This window comes from Balaenoptera borealis (assembly GCF_965194805.1).
Source record: "Balaenoptera borealis genome assembly, chromosome: 3".
NCBI lineage: Eukaryota > Metazoa > Chordata > Mammalia > Artiodactyla > Balaenopteridae > Balaenoptera > Balaenoptera borealis.
In genome coordinates this window covers 21568673-21592356 of record NC_138866.1, presented here as the reverse complement: position 1 = coordinate 21592356, position 23684 = coordinate 21568673, and the positions used below count along the sequence as shown (strand labels likewise).

The window sequence follows — 23684 nt, the reverse complement described above, 5'->3', positions numbered from 1 at the left end:
ATTCCAGAACTCAGTAGCTTGAAACAATAAGCACTAATTATTGCTCATGAGTCTATGGATCTGGATCAGTTTGTCTGATCTCTGCTGGACCCACTCATGTGTCTAAGGTCAGCTGGCTGGTCTAGGACTGCTTCACTCACATGTCTGGTAGAAGATCACTATCAGCTGGGGTGACAAGGGTCTTAGCGCCACAGCAAGCGAGTCCAGGAATCAGCACTATGGTGACTGCGCTGGATTCCAAGGGAGCAAGCAAAGGTATACAAGGCCATTTAAGACCTAGGCTGGGCTGAGGGGGCTAGTACACCACAGCTAGCCAGGAGGGAGCCCAGGAAAAAGTCTGGACCTGCCTAAGAGGCAAGAGACCACTGTTTTGGGGTGTGCGAGGAAAGGGGATTCAGAGCACCATCTAAGCAAGCTCCAGAGAAGGGCGCGAGCCATGGCTATCAGCTCGGACACCAGAGACGGGCATGAGACGCTAAGGCTGCTGCTGAAGCCACCTAGAAGCTGGTGTGCAAGCACAGGTCACTCTCCACACCACCCCTCCCGGGAGCCTGTGCAGCCCGCCACTGCCAGGGTCCCGTGATCCAGGAACAACTTCCCCAGGAGAACACGTGGCGCGCCTCAGGCTGTTACAACGTCATGCTGGCCTCTGCTGCCGCAGGCTCGCCCCGCATTCCATACCCCTCCCTACCCCCGGCCTGAGTGAGCCAGAGCCCCTGAATCAGCTGCTACTTTAACCCCCTCCTGTCTGAGCAAAGAACAGGCACCCTCAGGCGACCTACATGGAGAGGCGGGGCCAAATCCAGAGCTGAACCCCGGGAGCTGTGCGAACAAAGAAGAGAAAGGGAAATTTCTCCCAGCAGCAGATTAAATCTCCACAATCAACTTGATGTACCCTGCATCTGTGGAATACCTGAATAGACAACGAATCATCCCAAAATTGAGGCAGTGGACTTTGGGAGCAACTGTAGACTTGGGGTTTGCTGTCTGCATCTAATTTATTTCTGGTCTTATGTATCTCTTAGTTTAGTATTTAGAGGTTATTATCATTCGTAAATTTGTTTATTAATTTGGTTGCTCTCTTCCTTTTTTTGTTTATATATATAGATATATATTATTTTTTCCTTTTTCTCTTTTTGTGAGTGTGTATGTGTATGCTTCTTTGTGTGCATTTGTCTGTATAGCTTTGCTTTTACCATTTGTCCTAGGGTTCTGTCTGCCCATTTATTATTTAGTATAGTTTTTAGCGCTTGTTATCATTGGTGGATTTGTTTTTTGGTTTGGTTGCTCTCTTCTTTCTTTCTTTCTTTTCTTTTTTTTAATTACTTTTTAATTTTTTAAACTTTTTATTTTAATAACTTTATTTTATTTTTTTCCATCTTTCTTTCTTTCTTTTTTCTCCCTTTTCTTCTGAGCCGTGTGGCTGACAGGGTCTTCGTGCTCCAGCCGGGTGTCAGGCCTGTGCCTCTGAGGTGGGAGAGTTGAGTTCAGGGCATTGGTCCACCAGAGACCTCCCAGCTCCACGTAATATCAAATGGCAAAAGCTCTCCCAGAGATCACCATCTCAAGGCTAAGACCCAGCTCCACTCAATGCCCAGCAAGCTAGAGTGCTGGACACCCTATGCCAAACAACTAGCAAGACAGGAACGCAACCACACCCACTAGCAGAGAGGCTGCCTAAAATCATAATAAGGTCACAGACACCCCAAAACACACCACCGGATGCGGTGCTGCCCACGAGAAAGACAAGACCAGCCTGATCCACCAGAACACAGGCACCAGTCCCCTCCACCAGGAAGCCTACACAACCCACTGAACCAACCTCACCCACTTGGGGCAGACACCAAAAACAATGGGAACTACGAACCTGCAGCCTGCGAAAAGGAGACCCCAAACACAGTAAGTTAAGCAAAATGAGAAGACAGAGAAACACACAGCAGATGAAGAAGAAAGGTAAAAACCCACCAGACCAAACAAATGAAGAGGAAATAGGCAGTCTACCTGAAAAAGAATTCAGAGCAATGATAGTAAAGATGATCCAAAATCTTGGAAATCCAATGGAGAAAATACAAGAAATGTTTAACAAGGACCTAGAAAAACTAAAGAGGAAACAAACAATGATGAACAACACAATAAATGAAATTAAAAATTCTCTAGAAGGAATCAATAGGGGAATAACGGATAAGCGACCTGGAAGATATAATAGTGGAAATAACTACCACAGAGCAGAATAAAGAAAAAAGAATGAAAAGAATTGAGGACAGTCTCAGAGACCTCTGGGACAACATTAAATGCACCAACATTCAAATTATAGTGGTCCCAGAAGAAGAAGAGAAAAAGAAAGGGACTGAGAAAATATTTGAAGAGATTATAGTTGAAAACTTCCCTAATATGGAAAAGGAAAGGAAAGGAAATAGTCAATCAAGTCCAGGAGGCGCAGAGAGTCCCATACAGGATAAATCCAAGGAGAAACACGCCAAGACACATATTAAGGTTAACAGCTGATCTTTCAGCAGAAACTCTGCAAGCCAGAAGGGAGTGGCAGGACATATTTAAAGTGATGAAACGGAAAAACCTACAACCAAGATTACTCTATCCAGCAAGGATCTCATTCAGATTCAATGGAGAAATTAAAACCTTTACAGACAAGCAAAAGCTAAGAGAATTCAGCACCACCAAACCAGCTTTACAACAAATGCTAAAGGAACTTCTCTAGGCAGGAAACACAAGAGAAGGAAAAGACCTACAATAACAAACCCAAAACAATTAAGAAAATGGTAACAGGAACATACATATCGATAGCTACCTTAAACGTAAATGGATTGAATGCTCCCACCAAAAGACAAAGACTGGCTGAATGGATACAAGAAGAAGACCCGTATATATGCTGTCTACAAGAGACCAAATTCAGACCTAGGGACACATACAGACTGAAAGTGAGGGCATGGAAAAAATATTCCATGCAAATGGAAATCAAAAGAAAGCTGGAGTAGCAATTCTCATATCAGACAAAATGCCTTTAAAATAAAGACTATTACAAGAGACAAAGAAGGACACTACATAATGATCAAGGGATCAATCCAAGAAGAAGATATAACAATTGTAAATATTTATGCACCCAACATAGGAGCACCTCAATACATAAGGCAAATGCTAACAGCCATAAAAGGGGAAAGCGACAGTAACACAATCATAGTAGGGGACTTTAACACCCCACTTTCACCAATGGACAGATCATCCAAAATGAAAATAAATAAGGAAACACAAGCTTTAAATGATACATTAAACAAGATGGACTTAATGGATATTTATAGGACATTCCATCCAAAAACAACAGAATACATTTTCTTCTCCAGTGCTCACGGAACATTCTCCAGGATAGATCATATCTTGGGTCACAAATCAAGCCTTGGTAAATTTAAGAAAATAGAAATTATATCAAGGATCTTTTCCAAGCACAACACTATGAGACTAGATATCAATTACAGGAAAAAAAACTGTAAAAAATACAAACACATGGAGGCTAAACAATACACTACTAAATAACCAAGAGATCACTGAAGAAATCAAAGAGGAAATCAAAAACTACCTAACAAATGACAATGAAAACACGACAACCCAAAACCTATGGGATGCAGCAAAAGCGGTTTTAAGAGGGAAATTTATAGCAATACAATCCTACCTCAAGAAACAAGAAAAATCTCAAATAAACAACCTAACCTTACACCTAAAGCAATTAGAGAAAGAAGAACAAAAAAACCCCCAAAGTTAGCAGAAGGAAAGAAATCATAAAGATCAGATCAGAAATAAATGAAAAAGAAATGAAGGAAACGATAGCAAAGATCAATAAAACTAAAAGCTGGCTCTTTGAGAAGATAAACAAAATTGATAAACCATTAGCCACACTCATCCAGAAAAAAAGGGAGAAGACTCAAATCAACAGAATTAGAAATGAAAAAGGAGAAGAAACAACTGACACTGCAGAAATACAAAGGGTCATGAGAGATTACTAGAAGCAACTATATGCCAATACAATGGACAACCTGGCAGAAATGGACAAATTCTTAGAAAAGTACAATGTTCCGAGACTGAACCAGGAAGAAATAGAAAATATAAACAGACCAATCACAAGCACTGAAATTAAGACTGTGATTAAAAATCTTCCAACAAACAAAAGCCCAGGACCAGATGGCTTTCACAGGCGAATTCTATCAAACATTTAGAGAAGAGCTAACACCTATCCTTCTCAAACTCTTCCAAAATATTGCAGAGGGAGGAACACTCCCAAACTCATTCTACGAGGCCACCATCACCCTGATACCAAAACCAGACAAAGATGTCACAAAGAAAGAAAACTACAGGCCAATATCACTGATGAACATAGATGCAAAAATCCTCAACAAAATACTAGCAAACAGAATCCAACAGCACATTAAAAGGATCATACACCATGATCAAGTGGGGTTTATCCCAGGAATACAATGATTCTTCAATATACGCAAATCAATCAATGTAATAAACCATATTAACAAACTGAAGGAGAAAAACCATATGATCCTCTCAACAGATGCAGAAAAAGATTTTGACAAAATTCAACATCCATTTATGATAAAAACCCTCCAGAAAGTAGGCATAGAGGGAACTTACCTGAACATAACAAAGGCCATATATGACAAACCCACAGCCAACATCGTTCTCAATGGTGAAAAAATGAAATGATTTCCTTTAAGATCAAGAACAAGACAAGGCTGTTCACTCTCACCACTATTATTCAACATAGTTTTGAAAGTTTTAGCCACAACAATCAGAGAAGAAAAAGAAATAAAAGGAATCCAAATCAGAAAAGAAGAAGTAAAGCAGTCAGTGTTTGCAGATGACATGATAGTATACATAGAAAATCCTAAAGATGCTACCAGAAAACTACTAGAGCTAATCAATGAACTTGGTAAAGTAGCAGGATACAAAATCAATGCACAGAAATCTCTTGCATTCCTATACACTAATGATGAAAAATCTGAAAGAGAAATTAAGAAAATACTCCCATTTACCATTGCAACAAAAAGAATAAAATACCTAGGAATAAACCTACCTAGGAAGACAAAAGACCTGTATGTGGAAAACTATAAGACACTGATGAAAGAAATTAAAGATGATACAAACAGATGGAGAGATATACCATGTTCTTGGATTGGAAGAATCAACATTGTGAAAATGACTCTACTACCCAAAGCAATCTGCAGATTCAATGCAATCCCTATCAAACTACCAACGGCATTTTTCACAGAACTAGAACAAAACATTTCACAATTTGTATGGAAACACAAAAGACCCCGAATAGCCAAAGCAATCTTGAGAAAGAAAAATGGAACTGGGGGAATCAGGCTCCCAGACTTCATACTATACTACAAAGCTACACTAATCAAGACAGTATGGTACTGGCACAAAAACAGAAATATAGGTCAATGGAGCAGGATAGAAAGCCCAGAGATAAACCCACGTACATATGGTCACCTTATTTTTGAAAAGGAGGCAAGAATATACAATGGAGAAAAGACAGTCTCTTCAATAAGTGGTGTTGGGAAAACTGGACAGCTACATGTAAAAGAATGAAATTAGAACACTCCCTAACACCATACACAAAAATAAACTCAAAATGGATTAAAGACTTAAATGTAAGGCCAGACACTATCAAACTCTTAGAGGAAAACATAGGCAGAACACTGTATGACATAAATCACAGCAAGATCCTTTTTGACACACCTCCTAGAGAAATGGAAATAAAACCAAAAATAAACAAATGGGACTTAATGAAACTAAAAGCTTTTGCACAGCAAAGGAAACCATAAACAAGACGAAAAGACAACCCTCAGAATGGGAGAAAATATTTGCAACTGAAGCAACTGACAAAGGATTAATCTCCAAAATTTACAAGCAGCTCATGCAGCTCAATATCAAAAAAAAAAGCCATCCAATCCAAAAACGGGCAGAAGACCTAAATAGACATTTCTCTAAAGAAGATATACAGATTGCCAACAAACACATGAAAGGATGCTCAACATCACTAATCATTAGAGAAATGCAAATCAAAACTACAATGAGTTATCACCTCACACCAGTCAGAATGGCCATCATCCAAAACCCTACAAACAATAAATGCTACAGAGGGTGTGGAGAAAACGGAACCCTCTTGCACTGTTGGTAGGAATGTAAATTGATACAGACACTCTCACAGATATGGAGAACAGTATGGAGGTTCCTTAAAAAACTAAAAATAGAACTACCACATGACCCAGCAATCCCACTCCTGGGCATATACCCTGAGAAAACCATAGTTCAAAAAGAGACATGTACCACAATGTTCATTGCAGCTCTATTTACAATAGCTAGGATATGGAAGCAACCTAAGTGTCCATCAACAGATGAATGGATAAAGAAGATGTGGCACATATATACAATGGAATATTACTTAGCCATAAAAAGAAATGAAATGGAGGTATTTGTAGTGAGGTGGATGGACCTAGAGACCATCATACAGAGTTCAGTAAGTCAGAGAAAAACAAATACCGTATGCTAACACATATGTATGGAATCTAAAAAAAAAACCAAAAAAATGGTTTTGAAGAACCAAGGGGCAGGACAGGAATGAAGACGCAGATGTAGAGTATGGACTTGTGGACACAGGAAGGGGGAAGGGTAAGCAGGGACGAAGTGAGAGAGTGGCATGGACATATATACACTACCAAATGTAAAACAGATAGCTAGTGGGAAGCCACTGCATAGCACAGGGAGATCAGCTTGGTGCTTTGTGACCACCTAGAGGGGTGGGATAGGGAGAATGGGAGGGAGCCGCAAGAGGGAGGAGATATGGGGATGTATGTATATGTATAGCTTATTCACTGTGTTATAAAGCAGAAACTAACACACCATGGTAAAGCAATTATACTCTAATAAAGACGTTTAAAAAAAAAAAACACCTAGGCTGGGGACCAGTACACACGCACACCTTTACTTCTGCACATTCTATTGGCCAAAGTAAGTTATAAAGCCAAGCACAGATTCAAGGGCTGGGGAAACAGACTCCACTTCTTGGTAAGAGAAGCTACGAAATCACATCACAAGGGTCTAGATTCAAAGAGGGAAATAATTGGGGCCATTTTTTCAATCAATTTATTATACAACCTAGTGGAAGAAAAATGTCGGCTCCAGCCAAATGTGATTTCTACGTGTGGGCCAAAGTTTTCACCCTAAGCTCACAAAGTTATAAAATTCTCAGGTTGACATTTCATCTGATATTCCTCATTTCTACTCCTGCCCGCACACACACACACACACACACACACACACACACACATCTTAATCCTCACGATCTTGGTCTCAAACTAAAGCAAAAGAAATCTATTTATTCTCAGCACATTTTATTTTATCCTTTGATGTTTTTAAAGATGATGCTGGATGACATGTCACCCTTACGAGGATTTGTTTTAGGGCAAGTCTCTCTGTGATGTCTCTTCCTGGCTGAGGATATGCCTACAGATGAAAGGCGACTGAATGATTACCAGGGCTACATCCTCCAAAGGACCCCAAACCATTAACACGAGGAGCAGCAACGCAGCAGAAATATGACAGAAAAAAGAAAACACAAAAGTAGCAAATAGCCTTGAGGAGCAGGAAGCTGGAGCTCATTGAAGATTACAGGCTGAGGCTAATTATATTTTAGCCACCAGCTGCTGGCGAAGCCCTCTTCATTCCACTTCCCTACTTCATCACCCTTGCCCTGACTGTGACTGTTTAGGAAATGCACTAAACTACAGTGGCTGAATCCACAACTATCTTCCTTGCCCCAGGCCCTAGGATGTGTGCAGCCTGGCTGGGATGTAGCAGCAGCTATTATAGCATCCCTACCACTAAGGTGCTGCTTTCTGTGTTTTGGAAAAATCACCATGACCTTTTGGTTAACTCCATTTGAATTCTCTAAATACCTACTTGTGAGGTCTGGGACAGCAGGAGGTGGTAGAGAAAAGAGCTGCAGAAACCAGAAAACACAGGCTGGCAGAGAAGTGGCCAGGCCTGGGCAGCGCCTGAAGGCTCTTTGGAGAGTGTAGGAGAAAGCAGACACTGCTCAAATGCAAAGCTGTCTCAAGTGCATGGTTTGCTTCCCGTTTAATACAGCCAGTTTTCGTTCTGCTTGGTAGGATCACTGCTTCAAAGACTAAGAAACAGGAGTGGATGAAAAACACAATGAAATAAAAAGAAATGATAAATTTACCATAAAGATGCCTCAGAAAAGCCAGATTCAAGAAGATATTGCACTCGTTTTAGTTTATGTAGAAATTCCAGGAAGTTCTGAAAACATTTAGAACAGGCCCTCTATAGGAAGAAACGTTGCCCACACTCTTCAAAACTTTATTCTCTTCCTAAGCACTGGATCTGGGAGAGAAGGAGGTTTGGTAAGAATGGCGATGTTTTTATACTGTAATGCTTAGGATCCAAAGCGCAAGTGCCTGTGAGACCCAGAATGGCTATCAGTACTGTTAACTCCACAGGTGGCCTGAAGCGGCGTCTGTTTGTTTTTCAATCATCACTGAAAAGAGTCACAAATTGAAACCCTGCATCTCCAGGTAAAATCATCATAAGGGTTCCCACCCCCATCTCTTGCTCACTTGGCAACAAAATAAGTGGCGTTCCTGGATGTCTTCTAATGAGCTGGCTGACTGGGCCGCAGTCAATCTATGCTTTTGATTCATTAGCCAAGGGGAATCCAGAGCTGTAAGAAAGCAAACTACTGGCATTATCACCACAGGAACACTGATAATGACAATGATGAAGAATTACTGATTTCTGCTCAGCAAAAGCCACCCTGTACTTTCCTGAAACTTAGAAGAGAGGTATGCTATCTAAGAAGGGGGCAGTCACCCTGCCTGTGCCCCTTCCCACTTCAATACACACATACTGCGACTTCATACCCTCTGGGTACAGTACTTTTCAGGGCTATTGTTTACTGCTGCTCTCAAAACCTAGACATGTGAAGTACAGGTTGCTCCTTATAGAGAATCCTTCAGTTGCCTGCAGAGCGGTGCCAAGAAAGAACCTGGGCTGCCTTTGCAGATACCTGGGCCCTGGCCAAACTTTCACATGTGTCTTGGAAGTGCCTCCAGTTTGGGCAATTTCTATTACAGCTTCCCAGGCCGTGCTCCTACAAAATCGCTTAGCGCATCACCTTCACACTCTAATGACGATGTAATTCCTCATGGCTGTTAAAAGAATAGGGCCGTCTCAAATATACAGTACTATACTGGTATAGTACCAAATTCACGTGACACATACACAAATGTTGTCTTTCCTGTGGCATTTTTCTTGAAAGCTCCTTAGGTATTAAAGTTTGGGTGAGGCCAGGACCCAGAGGCAACAGTTTTATTCCTTCACATGCCAGTGCAATCAACGTCGTGTGTTTAGAATAAATATTTGAAACTCAGAAGCCTGTTAACAATGCAGCGCTTGATTGCTCTGAATTACTCTCACCCACAGCAATCAAGGGAGAAGTCCTTGGCACTAGCTCCACGCAAAAAACCTGCTTCCCAGCCTCCCCCATCTGCCTTCTGACTCTCCCCTCAAAGAATTCTCCACACACCACACAAAGGTCTCAGTTTGCTCCGTTAAATGCCACATGAATCCCACATTGAACATCTGACTTCTTTCTTCCCAGAGCACCACAGATTTAATTCAATACTTCCATGTTCGTGTATATTTAATGGGACCAACTTATCTTTTAACTCTTTGACTCAAACCCTTCTGCTGGCATCTTTCATTCCACACTGAAAATAGGGTTTTCTGTTGACTAATTTTAGTTTTGAGACAAAATGTCATCTTGGTCTATTTTAAAGCTATGGTAACAATTAAGCTACTTTTCAATTAGTCAGACATGCTGGTGTATTGAAATGCTCACAATTCTTACCACTTTTCCTTCTCCAAAACCCATTTGGTAAGCAATGTAATTTTTTTCCCTATGGGGCCAAAGGGTAAACTATACTAACCAGAGGTAATTAGAAGGTTAAAGTTTGCTCAAGGCCAGGCTATCAGATTACAAGTTCTAATAAACCCTGCTGGGAGAAGACATGCCTTTGTCTTGGGACCACTGAGAACTAGCCAATCAACAAAACAAAACACCTTCAATTCTATCAGAAACTCTCCCATCTAAACACAATGGAAAAGGAAAGCCAACACCAAAGCAAATAAAATGAAGTGGTTCCACTGCTGGCAGCCCTTACCGTGGGGGGGGCAAAAACCCCCTGTGGACCCTGGCCGGGGCTCTGGCTCCTCCTAGGGCAGGGGAAGGGTGGCGAGGGGTCCAGGACGTGGGTGCGGGTAGAGGTATGCTCCGTGCATGCTTGAACAGGACTCACCGCCGCCTGCCTGCCTGCCTGCCTGCCTGCCACTCAGTTCTCTAGTCTGGGTGGGAAGGGCCAAGATGGAAAAAAAAATGCGCAGGTTACTCACTGGCCTTCCCAGGCGGGGCGGGCACACCCAGAAAGAGAGAGACGCCAGGCGCAGACAGGGAGATTCTTCAGAGATCTTGCTTCTGATTCCTTTTGTTAATACTTCCTGAACTTTCAACTCAATCTGCACAAGCGTGGGTACTTTGGGGAGGCAAATAACACTTGGGAAATTAGATTCCAAGAGCTCAATGCAAAGGTTACTTTGAAAAGGCCATGCTTTCGTGAACATACTTTTACATTTAACCCTGAAATTTGTTTCCACTGTTTTTGAGCATTAATCCTGGCACAGAAAATGAGAGTAACAGGCAACCTTGGTGCTGGGGCCTGGAATAACCCGGAGCAGGCAAACCCAGATGCGATTTAGAGAATGAATTTCTCTATCAGGCACGTTCTTGAAATAGGTATCTGAAAATCAAGATTTTAGAAATGGAGTCACATTGAAAATGCAAGAACTTGTTACCTGAGAGCCTGGCCTTTGATAAATCCTGAAATGAAGCCTTTCATAAATGGAGGGAATCCTTCAGTAATTTGTTTTGGTAAATGTGGGTGTTCATGAACAAAGGCACAGCAGCATTACAATAGAAGGAAATAGAGAGATGGAGGAGGGTGAGGAGAACTAACACCTATTAGGACCAGGTACTTATCTCATTTATTCCTGAAAACATCCTCAGGAGGGAGGAATTCCTCTTCCTCTTCCACAGGTGAGCACGCTGAAACCCAGAGGTTAGGTAACCTAGCTAGAGCTCAGGCAGCTAGTGGATGGAAAAGCCAGGATTTGGACCCAGGTTTGTCTGAATCTAAGACCCAGCATCGTCCCACTGGACCACCAGGCACCTCTCCCACCATTCCTGAAGAAATACTCACCTTTCTTCTACTCGCAGTTGACAGAAGGCTAAGTCGCCTTTTCTTAAATTTTTATACCATTTCCAAAACTGCTGTGCCATGAAATGTAATTCTGCAGGATACTAATAGGTGTAATAAAGATGAAAACAAAATGTGCTGTACAGGTTTCTTTACTGTAGCTCCTCACAACCTTTAATATGCTAATATATATATTGTGAATATCCTAGCTCCAGACTTAAAGTGTCATGTTTCCTTTCCCAAAGGTTTTCTACTTGGGACAAGGAGATCTTCTGGGTTTGGGAAACACTTACAGAAATGGGTTATTGTTGTACTCTTCTCCCCCTTTGCTTTACTCTGAATGTTGATGTCCTCCCAAAACTCCCATGCTGGAACCCAGTTCCCAATGTGATGGCGTTAGGAGGTGGGGCCTTTGGGACATGATTAAGTAATGAGGGTGGAGCCCTCATGAATGGCATTAGTGCTCTTATAAAGGAGCCCTTCCACCACGTGAGGATACAAGGAGGACCCTTACCTGATCTCAGACTTCCAGCCTCCAGAATTATGAGAAATAAATTATTTCTGTTGTTTATATAATAAGTCACCCAGTCTGTGGTATTTTGTTACAGCAGCCTGAACAGACTAACACACCTTCCTTTTTCTTTTCTTTTTTTTAAATTTTTTAAACATAAAAAAAACTCATGACAAAAATTTTGAACAGTATATAAGGATATAAAATAAAAAGTAAAAATCTACCTATTCTAGCAATCATTCCCATTCCCCAGGGGTAACCACTGTTAGGAATTTCTTATGTACCCGCTTCAGAAATGTTTGTGTGTGTAAAGCATATATGAATACCCTTTTAAAAATAACACAACTGGGATTCAAGTATAACCAGGATGTGTTATTTGGCACTTTTTTTTTAAACTTAATAATGTATTTGGGATTTTCCATATCAGCATATAGAATTGCTACTAGCAAGTCAGAATCAAAAAAAGTAAAAGGTAGATCTATCATATAGGATAACCGCTTTACTAAAGGGTCCCCTACATGGGTCACAGGATGCTTGGTGACTCAGTGTCAGAATGCCTGGATTCCCCTCCCAGCTCTGTCTAACCCCACACTTGACCCTTGCCTACAGGATGGAGAGGACCCTAAGACCTAAGCCACACTACCAGCCATTGTGAGGATCAACAACGATGATGACAGTGACACCGCAGCCACCACGCCAGCACATTTTTTGTACGTATTAATTCGATGAAGCCTTACTCTCAACAATCCTTTGAGGATGTGCTATTATTAGCCCCATTTTCAGATTGAGAGAGCCATCTCAGAGTGCACACCCAGCACACAGTAAGTGCACAGTAAGTGCTTGAAGTTCTATCAACAAAGTAAACAGGATGTCGGCAACCCCGATCTTTGCCACGATATATTCCTCAAAGTGGCACTGGAAAACGGGGGCCAATTTCCCTTAGGATAATGTATTGATAATTGGGGGTTCTGTTCCAACACCTGACCTTGGCTTCCTATAAATTCCAGATATAATAAGATCTTGTAAAACAGAGATACAAATTTCATTTAAAATAGCAGAATGATATTCCATGTCTCAAGAGTTTTTGAGAGATTAGTCCCTACAACCCTTCCTTTTTACTGATTAATGAAATAACATCCAGAAAATGTGTGGGTCACTTCTGGGCACATACCCTGTTACACTGTCTCAGTCATGAAACAATTTTTAAATGTGCACACATTTGAACCCCATATGACTACACAAGGGACTCCAACATATTCTATATGTACATTGTATCACAGAATATATTGTATCACAAATCTGACATAATATTAGTACACAAGTTAGAACAAGCATTAAATATTTAATTAGAAATAGCTTTTCTTGCCTCCTTAGAATTTAACAGGTCATTTGAGAAATGATTTGACTGACTCATTTCTCTTAGAAAAACTGTCTAGGGAAAAAGGGAATCAATACCTTCTTACCCTCTCAATACATTTTCCTAAAAAAGCCAGAGGCCTTCAACATCAGTCCACCAGGTTTTTTCCCCTAGCATAGTTGCAGAACACCTCTACAGTTTGGGAAATCACTCAGGGTCTTAGCTTGGTTTGGGGTGCCCATGCTCTGACCTGATCCTCCTGCCAATCTCTCTCTCTCTCTTTTTGTTCCCCATCCTTCTTCCCCGGCAAGGAAAGCCTTGAAGGTGAGGTAAGTCACAGAGGGGCCAACTGAGAGAAGGGAGGAAGAGGAGAGACTCGCATTCCCTTAATGCGGTTACAGTTGACTTCATGCTATGCATTTTACTCTAAGGGTTAAAAAAAAAAAAAAAAGGACGGAGGATCTAACTCCTTCCCTCTTCCGCTTTGACTCCCACCCCCAGTGCTAGAAGATAGATTTCAGCACAGCACCTAGAAGATGGTAGGAGCTTATTCAAGTGAGGGGTATTTGTCCCCTGTCCTGCCCTCTAATTTAGCATAACCTTCATGTCCAGTGCATTGTTTCTTACTCTCAATTACATTCAGCAACGACTGTCCATCCAGAAAGAAGTCAGGTAGAGCAGCCCTGCTCTGACAAAGGCACGTGTTTAAAAGAAATGCTTGCTGGGATTCCCTGGTGGCGCAGTGGTTGAGAATCTGCCTGCCAATGCAGGGGACACGGGTTCGAGCCCTGGTCTGGGAAGATCCCACATGCCGCAGAGCAGCTGGGCCCGTGAGCCACAACTACTGAGCCTGCACGTCTGGAGCCTGAGCTCCACAACAAGAGAGGCCGCGATAGTGAGAGGCCCGCGCACCGCGATGAAGAGTGGCCCCCGCTCGCCGCAACTGGAGAAAGCCCTCGCACAGAAACGAAGACCCAACACAGCCAAAGGTAAAAATAAATAAATTAATTAATTTTTTAAAAAATCTAAAAAAAAAAAAGGAAATGCTTGCTTTGGCTGCTGTGAGATCAGGAGTAAGGCAGTGGTTAACGGCATCCGAGACAGGGCTTGGGTGCCAGCTCTGCTACGTATGTTCTGGTCAACTCACAGGTCGGAACTCCAGCTTCCTGGTCTCTCGAGTGACGATAATATCATCCACCTCACTGGCTGTGACTGACGATTAACTGAAAGAAGTATGTGAAACATTCTTTAAACGGCAGAGTTCCAGGTAACAGCATGAATAGCAGTAGTGACCATCACTGCTCTCAGCTCTAAATGTGCTGGCGGTGGAGCATGACAATTGCTTTAAAAGAGGAACTAAGTTGTTTCTGCTGTTCATGGTCCCCCAGCCCATGGCCTACTCAGCTGCTGTTCCCAGAGCAGGTCCATCAGAATACTAACTAGTAGGTGAACACAATTCCAGTAGAAAATGGACCAGCTTATTTTTCATATGGACACAGATTTTTTTTCCTTCATTCCTCTTGTTTTATCAGACCTTCTGAACTACTTCCTTTTAGCAATAATTAGAAAACGTTTTTTAAAATTTTTTGTTATGGAAAATTTCAAACATATATAAAAGTGGAGAGAAAGGTGTAACAAACCTCCACGTATGTATCACCAGCTTAATCATCAGTGCGTTCAAACCTTGTTTCACCTATATCCCTACCCACTCTGCATTATTTTGAAGCAAGTTCCCAGTTATCACATCATTTTATCCAAAAACATTTCCGCGTGTATCTCCAAAAGATAAGGATTCTGTTTATAAGCATAACCAAAATATTACATCAAAAAACTATAATTACTTAATGTTATCCAATATCTAGTATTAAAATTTCTCCAAATGTCTCAGATTTTTTTTGCACTTTGTTCAAATCAATTCTGCAATTAGTTGATAAATGTTGTCTTTTTTAATATAAAAGTTCTTTTTTCATCTTTTTTTCTTCCTTTCTATTTGTTAGTTAAAGAACCTGGTTCTTTTGTCATATAGTTTGTCCCACAATCCACATTTTAATGATGTGATTTAACAAGTTCCTCTGCCCCCCATGTTTCCATGAATTCACAGTTAGATCTAGAGGCTTGATGAAATTCATATTTGTTTTCTGGACAGAATAGCAAATTGATAGGTGGTATTGTGTACTTCCATCAGGAGGCAATTCATATCGATTACCTCTGATTTTGTGTGCTTAGCAGTCATTGAGAATCAGTGCCTAGGTATTATTTCACAGGGAATGGAAAATGGTGATTTTCTCCCATTACTTTTTCATTTATTAATTGGGATGCTATTATTATTAAAGGTTTATATTTGCCTGAAATGAAAGCATATATTTCCCACTTCTGCTTTTGGCCATGAGGTTTTATGTTAGACAGTATATCAGAGTTCCTTTCTATCTACATATTTTATTAAAATCTATTATACTGAAAAGATGATCTAGTTAAAAAAAAAAAAAACTATTCAATTATATTTCTGAGGAAAACAACTGGGAAACATTATCCAGAAATCTTCACTCCAAGGGTAGAGAAAGACGGGTCCACAGTACGTCATTCAGATTCCTACTTGATTCTTATGAGCTCTATGATTTTGGTCAAAGTTTCTCATTTTGACACCCAGTTTTCTCATCTATAAAATAGGGATATAATACCTACTTTGTGGTTTTTGTGAGGATTCATGATAAAGTATGCAAAGAGCCTGTTCCAGTGTCCAAAAAAGAGTAGATGCTCAATAAAATATAGTTACTACTAGTTGCAGCACTGTCTCCTCCAGACCTAGCACAGTGCCTGGCCAACAGCAGTTGCTTAATAAATGCTGGGTGAATAAATAAAGGGATGTTGGGTTTACTTTGTCCCAAGTTGATGATGGCTTTAAGATGCTGGGGACATAGAAGTGAACAAAACAAAGTCTCTGCTCATGAATTTACATTTAATCGTATAAAGGAATGGAGATGGGCATTATTTGTTCCAGGATAATAATTATTCCAGTTGGCTATTTTGAAAATAAGTACTGTTGGTAACCCACAGGGTTGGGGCAAGAGAGAGGAACCAGATCAACTCAATTACATCACTAGAGACATAAGAAGGAATCAATTTTCTCCATAAGAACCATAAATCAGTACTATTATTACCTTTGACTTGGCCTGAGGTACACTGAAGGCTCACCTAGTGTACTGGGTTCAACTGTATCTTCCCAAAAGGTAGGCTGATGTCCTAACCCCCAGAACCTGTCAATATGACCTTATGTGGAAATACAGTCTTTGCAAACGTAATCTATTTAAGATAAGGTCACACCAGATTAGAGTGGGCTCTAAATCCAATCACTGGTGTCCTTATAAGGGACAGGGAGACACAGAGATACACGGGGAAGACCATGTGGAGATGGACTCAGAGATTGATGTTATGCTGCCATAAACCAAGAAATGCCAAGGATTGCCAATACCACCAGATACTAGAAGAGGCAAGAAAGGATTCTTCCCCACAGCCTTGTGAGAGCGCACGGCCCTCCTGACACGCTGACCTAGGAGTTCTAGCCTCCAGAACTATGAGAGAATAAATTTCTCTTGTCTTAGGCCACCCAGTTCGTGGTAACTTTTTCGGGCAGCTCTAGGAAGCTAATACATCCAGTGAACCCAGACCAAAGATCTGGACCAATCGGCCTACTTGCGGCTCAAACTGTTTAGTGGGATAAAGAGAGCAAAGGTGAGGGGAGGGGGTCCTAGACAGGAGAACTTGAATCAGTTTTAGTTCATCTTACATCAACTAGGCCCATGACTGACTCTTCAAAGCTGTTCAAGTTCCAACAGGTAAGCCTGCTTTACCTGAAAAGCAGGTAGACAGAAGCCACAGAACTTGCTGGCACTGATACCTTAGGAAGGAGAACGTTCTTTGAGAAGTTTGGCAGGGGAAACAGTGACACCCTCTTCTACGGGGTAAAAGAGAAACACTAACACTGCCCAGATGCAGTGGGAGAAACACTCCACCCTAGGCACCCACCTCTCTACATTTACTGTATCTCAGGAAGGCTCGATGGCCTAACGGAAAAGCTGCTAAGCACTCCCCTAGTTACCTAGCCGTGCTGAGCCTCTGCTACTGCCCCCCTCACACTATGAGAAGATGTCAACACAATAACGCAGTAAAGAACTCAGCCTGTGAGAGGTGCTGAGCTGGCACCCTCTGTAACGTCACTGTCTAGATACTTGGTATAGGAACTAGTGGTATGGCCATTCACAGACATTCACTCAGCCCCCTTTCCGTGCCGGGCACTGGGCTGGACACTGAAGAGACTAAGAATGTGTGTTGGGGATGTGGGATTGGGGATGGCTCCCTTTTTTTTTCCCCCTTAAAATGTCTTTTAATTTTATAATAATGTTTTATAATGAAATACTTAAAACTAAAACTCTGATCTAATTTAAAAAAAAGATGTGGGAAAAGCTGCCACATGTGTATGTGTATATATGCATGTAGTTTATATATATACATATATATCCACACACACACACACACACACACACACACATTGCTCAATCTTCCCACAAGGCACAGCACTAGGTACCTCGGGAGACGGGTACCCTCACCAATCTCCAATTTACCCTCACCCCCACTGCACTAACACTGGGTCAGTAGCACATGATTTAGCACGTAATTGGTGGCTAATTATTTCAGGTGTGCTAGTTTTATTTTCCCAGGTTAGTTCCCCCAGGGCAGGAATTACCTCCTTTCACACCATCTGTTAGCACCTACTCAAAAGCCCACCATGCCCCAGGATTAGCTGGCCTTACAAACTAGACGATGCAATAGACTTCTTTGGACCTTTCTGGAAAACAAGCCATAACAAGTTGCCTAGTGATTATGTTAAGGCAAGGAAGGAAGCAGAAGAGAGTATGACTAAGAGTTCCGTTCACATTTAGGGTCTGCTTCTTCATTTCCTATTGGTTCACCCTGAAATGGCACCACCAAGACCACAGGGCAAAACATGGCAAGAGCCACCTGTGAGGCACCAGCACCTGAAGAAGATATGTATATGTGTGTGCGTGCGTGTGTGTGTGCATGTACACTGCCATGTGTATAATACTGGAAGGCTAGAGCAAATAAAAGGCCTCTGGAATTTTATTGTCCCTTCACGACTGCCACAGATGCTTTGGATGCTTGCTGGAAGCAACCAGGATAATTTAGCCCCTCACATCTTTGGAAATGTGGACAGGAGTACTATGTGCAAGCCACTGTGCCAAGTCCTTTAGATCTGCTCCTCTACTTACTCCATTCAGAGGCTCTCACCTCAGGTAGCACTAACCCTGTTTCAGGGGTTGGGAAGCTGCCTAGAAAGGGCAGAGCCGGTATGGATCTCCTGTCTTGGTGACCCCAGCATAGATTTTCTGCATGACCACAGTTCTACCCTACTGGGAGGGAGGGGAGAGAAAAGTATTAAGTAAAGTTGTTAGTCCCTAGCCCTTTTTCTCCCCTACTTGCATCCATCACTCACCAGTATGAGCAATGAACTTTGACCAGAGACCCTCAAACGATTCCACAAAGCTGCCTCTATGCATCTCTCTATCCTTGGACAGAGGAGAAAAAGATGACCTCGTTGAAGCTGCCGAATGAGGGTTAAAAGCTGCATCCTCCCTCCTCTCCACACAGAGCAGCTAATCGAGGTCACAGCCATAGAAACCAAACAAAAGGCTCCCAGGAGCCCACACATCCTCGCCTCACTGCTGCCAGCCACTGTGGGAAGGGAAAAGGGAGCCCCCGCCCTCCTTCATTCCTCAACAGCTTAATGAAGATTTGGCCTGTCATCTTCCCAGGGAACAAACTCCATGGCTGTCTGAGATTGATTTTTATTCTCAAACAACACAGCAGATCCTCCTTTAAAACCAAAAGTCAGCAATAAAACGGATCATAAACATGTGTATGGGGTTATAACCCCCCAACTACTCTAAAGTGGCTGGATTTCTCCCAGCCCCCAGGGCCTGTCAAAACCAAATTCCTGAGCAAGTTCCCCATGTCACCACTAGGGACGGCGAGGTTGGTGGAGCCCATGGCCCTCACAGGGCTGCTGCCACAAACAGCTCTCTTGGCCACATCCCCTGTGGTCTCAAAGTAATGGGCGTATTTGTCTGATACCATTTATTAGCAAATGAGGATATCCAGCTGGCTTTGCAGATTTGAGATGATTCTGAAAAAAGTCACATGCACACTCTAAAATGTCCAAGATTCTAAGCACATAAATGACAAAAAAAAGTACTTTGTATACATCATAAGCAAGCACTATTTTTTAATCCAGCAAAGAAAACTGAACCATTGCCTTGTTAGACTTATTTTATTTATACCCTTTAAAATCGCTCTTCTGGGGATATAAATTCCAGGAAAAAAGTCATCATTATTCGAACATTAAACATATTTTACTGTTGAGGTCTCCAAATGGGCATGAGTATATTAAACCTACCTCAGTGCCTTGAACTTCTTTTGTCACCTTTGTAGAACTAAGCTGAACTGTAAACTGTTTCTGAGACTGAGAATATTTAGCTCTTTTCAAATAAGGAAGAAGATGTCATACAGAAAAAAGATTGGGTTTATCCTTTATAGATCCAAGGCATGGTGATAATAACTGTAATAATAATTATCATTATACTGGAAGAACTGACATCTATTAAGCACACCTATAGGATCAAGCAGTTTTCTAAGAACATTAAATACATTTCTCATTCATCTTATCAATCCTATAAAATTACTACTATGATTGTTCTAATTTTGTAGACAAAGAAACTGAAGCTCAGGAAAGTTAAGTGTCTTCTACAAGGTCAAACTGCTAATAAGTATGGAAGCCAGTGTTCAAACCAGGCAGTTAGTTGCCAAAGGACTAGTGGGTAGATAGTAAACATTGCTTGAACATGGAATGGGCTGCCTCTCTAGTGACTGCATCCTTCAAAGTTAGGTATTCAGGCAAGAACTGCCATACTGAGGACTCATATACACACTACTATTTATAAAATAGATAACTAATAAGGACCTCCTGTATAGCACAGGGAACTCTACTCAATACTCTGTAATGACCTATACGGGAAAAGAATCTTAAAAGAGTGGATATATGTACATGTATAACTGATTCACTATCTGTACACCTGAAACTAACACAACACTGTAAATCAACTATACTCCAATAAAAAATTTTTTAAAAAAAGCTTCACTTGGGACCTTGGCAAACTACCCGCTCTGGTCCCCGGTGATGCTCAGTTCTTCATATTCCGTGATATTGAGCTACTTAGTATCAATATGCTTTTATTTTCTAGATTTGAACAGATTCTCTAGTTACATTTTCCCACATTTATCAGGAAGTTCGTATGTCATTCAAAAAGCAGAGAATCCGTTTGTCGTCACACATGATATTCACATTTCTGTCTAAAGAAAAGAGCTTGGTTTGCACATCTGTTCCCAAATGACTTCCCTTTCTTCTTCTTCTTGGAAGCAGATGGTAAAATATGTCTTGGTCAAAGTTTCTGTTCTAAAGCCAAGAAGCTCATCAGTGAGAAGGACGCTACACAGCACCTGCAGCTCGCTCTACTCGTAAGCGAGGCCCCGGTTAGAATGGATGTCAAGGTTCACGCGTGGCAGTGAGGCCAGAGACGATTCCGGCAAACCAGCCAACCAGCCTTCAGGAAGTCACTGTGCCACCTCCAGGGCATTAGTAGTTGGCCAAGTCCAATACCCACTTCCTTTCTGCTGGAAGTGTGCATCTAAGAAGCATCTATAATGGAGAAGTGAAACATTAGATTTGTTGAAAGACTGCTTATTTTGTCTGGCTTGACTACTTTTTTCCTTCACTTCATTTACTTAAATATTAGGCCACAATTCAAATCCCACCACACACTATGGAGCTTTCAAAACAAAGGACTTGGGGAAGGTGCTAATTTCATCATCCAGGCTTGAAATAATTTAGAATCTTGACCAACTTTCTAGAACCTCTAAAACAGTGACAACCACCACCTATTATTATTCCGAGGGCCAACAGCTAGGATTTTAGGCCTCAAGCAAGCTCTTCACACCTTCCTCTCTTTCTACTTCCAGATCTTTCTCAACTTTGCCAAAACACCCTCCCTGGGCACCTGGAAGGAAAGAGGGACATATCTTGTTTTTCAGGAGCTGAAGCACTTTGGCTGATGTTATTTCCACAAGCGAGGCTGGCACAAGGAACCACTGGCAAGCCTAAGTCGGAAATAATACAGAAGGAAGACCGGGAAGGAGCAAGACACGTGGAGTGGGAACATCCTGCAGCAATGGGTGCGCCATCCCAGGGAGCCAGGAAGCTCTTCTGAACAAACACTTGCTGCCGATTTTAGATACAAGAGTCAGCACTAATGATGGTGCCCCATTCTCTGCATGAAGACTGACCAGAGACACTCTCCAAGACACTACCCAATAACCATCTGTGTGCTAATGGAATGGAAAGGAAAAAGGGAGAGAGAAGGAACTAGAAGAAAGAAAAAGGGAGGGGGAAGAGGTCTCAGTACAAGCCCTAATCATGGCCCTCTTCACCTCAAACGCTTCCTGTCATATCCATCTAACAAGATGTGCAGAGATGGTCTAGACAGATGGACGGAACAAGACAGGAAGGTACTGAGTGAGGAACAGCCACTGCTTCACCTCTCAAGAGCTGTGTCTAATTTTGGTTCTGTGGATACAGCTAGACTGTCAGTCATGCTGCCACAGGAAAAACCCTGCATCTAAAAGGGAGATCAAGGAGAGACTGAAGGGAGAGACAAAGGTCTAAATTAAAGGAAGACCAGGAATTCAGACCACGGCTATGGGTTCTGCAAGTTTCATAAATAATACTCTTGGATTTACTGTGGAGTCAGTCCTGCCAAAATTTACAAGGGGACGTGTAACCTAGTTGAGGAAAGTCATTAAAAAATGTCAATATGAGAGGAAGCAAGATCAAAATAAATTACTTGTTAAAGAGTATTATTTGTTAATGGAGCATATTTAGGAGAAAGAGAATTTGGGGGTAGGGAAGAGAGACAGATACACAATATGCAAGGCAGATATTGAAAGAGCAAGGTTCTTGAAGAGGCAATAGGATTAATTCAAGACTTTTTGCTTTTCAGTAGAGTTCAGGGGCACAGAGGTTACACATATGTGGTAGGGGTTACTCAGGACTGAGAGCTGGCCAAAGGGATATAGTAGCAAGTCAAAGAGTTAAAGATTCTAAGGCTGTTGGTAGAACACTGAAGGAGAAAATTACCCTTGGGGTCCAGGCTGGGTAGGAAGGAAAGTGAAGCCAGAAGATCACTGAGAGAAGTTCCAGGCAGCAGTGAGACCCAAAGTTTGGCATGCCACTGGACAGCTGAGAGGGCAACTGCCCATAATACCTGCCCTCTACATAGTATTCACGGTTTAGAAGTTAACTTGACCATGCATACCTCATTTTATTCCTCAGTAAACCCTGTGAAGTAGTTACATCGAGTAGGTATCATTATGGCCATGTTCTAGATGAAGAAACTGAGGCTTAGAGGCACTGAGTGATTTCCCCAAATCTTCTCACTGCTAAGTGGGAGAGTGAGGCCTCCAAATGGGCTCTTCTGACTCCCAGTCCAGTGCTCATTCCATTACCCCAGGACTCCACATCACTGGCAATGACATTAAGGGGAGGATGGGCTTGGAGAAGACAGTCAAGGGCCAGAGTCAGCAATGCACATGCACAACCTGGGCAGGGGGTGGTGGAAGTGGACATGCGGGTTTATTTAAGATTGTGGAACAGTGGCAGCTCCATAATGGCATGAAAGTAACCAAGGGGAAAGGAGATGATGCCAGTCCTTCCAAGGTTGAGGAAATTAGAGCCACAGGCAAGGGAAGCCAGATGACTTTAGGACAAGGAAGTATAAGGAGAACAATGTACAGGTAGAGGACATAGACTATTTTCTCACCATCAGCAAGAGTTTGAAAGATACAAGATGGCTCAGGTTGGAATGAGTGAATGAATGAAAGGCAAAGAAGCAGGGCAAAGGGGCTCTGGCCTCAGATGAATGATGAGTGACAGCAAGGATGAGGGAGACCGTGGGTCAAGAGGGGGTGGGGCTGTAACAGGGACAGGAAAGGAGTAGTTGCTACAGAAGCTGTGGAACTTTCCCAAGGTTCCAAGTCCTAGTCCCAGGGTTCTAACTGGAATATTAGTGTGAGGATGTGAACATCACTGTGAGCTTTAGATGAGACAATGTGTATAAAAGTACCTGATGGTACCTGGCAAATAGCAGGTGCTTGATAACCTTTGGCTGAAACTGAAGTTGAGTCATGCGGACCTCGGGAAATTTTCTCCTCACTGTTGACTTTTGTCTTTCAGCCAAATACTTACTGTATACTATTACAGGCAACGTGTTTGAGGTGATCTAATAATGAATCAGACATTGACACTGCTTTTAGCCTCAAGGCACACTGATAGAGACTA

At 42.0% G+C, this 23684-nt stretch overlaps 1 protein-coding gene across 13 annotated transcripts in view; it reads right to left on the bottom strand.

The window, feature by feature from the left end:
* STON2 (stonin 2) overlaps positions 1 to 23684 on the bottom strand; it is a 158930-nt gene that overhangs the window by 52307 nt on the left and 82939 nt on the right. Inside the window, exon 1 of one of the 13 annotated variants that reach the window (XM_082384682.1) lies at positions 10495 to 14226. The exons of 11 other annotated variants lie outside the window; for them this stretch is intronic. The gene's annotated coding sequence lies outside the window, so the exon portion shown is untranslated. Of the gene's footprint in view, positions 1 to 10265; positions 10469 to 10494; positions 14227 to 23684 lie in introns of those variants that run through there. One more of the 13 variants, XM_082384681.1, reaches the window with a different exon arrangement.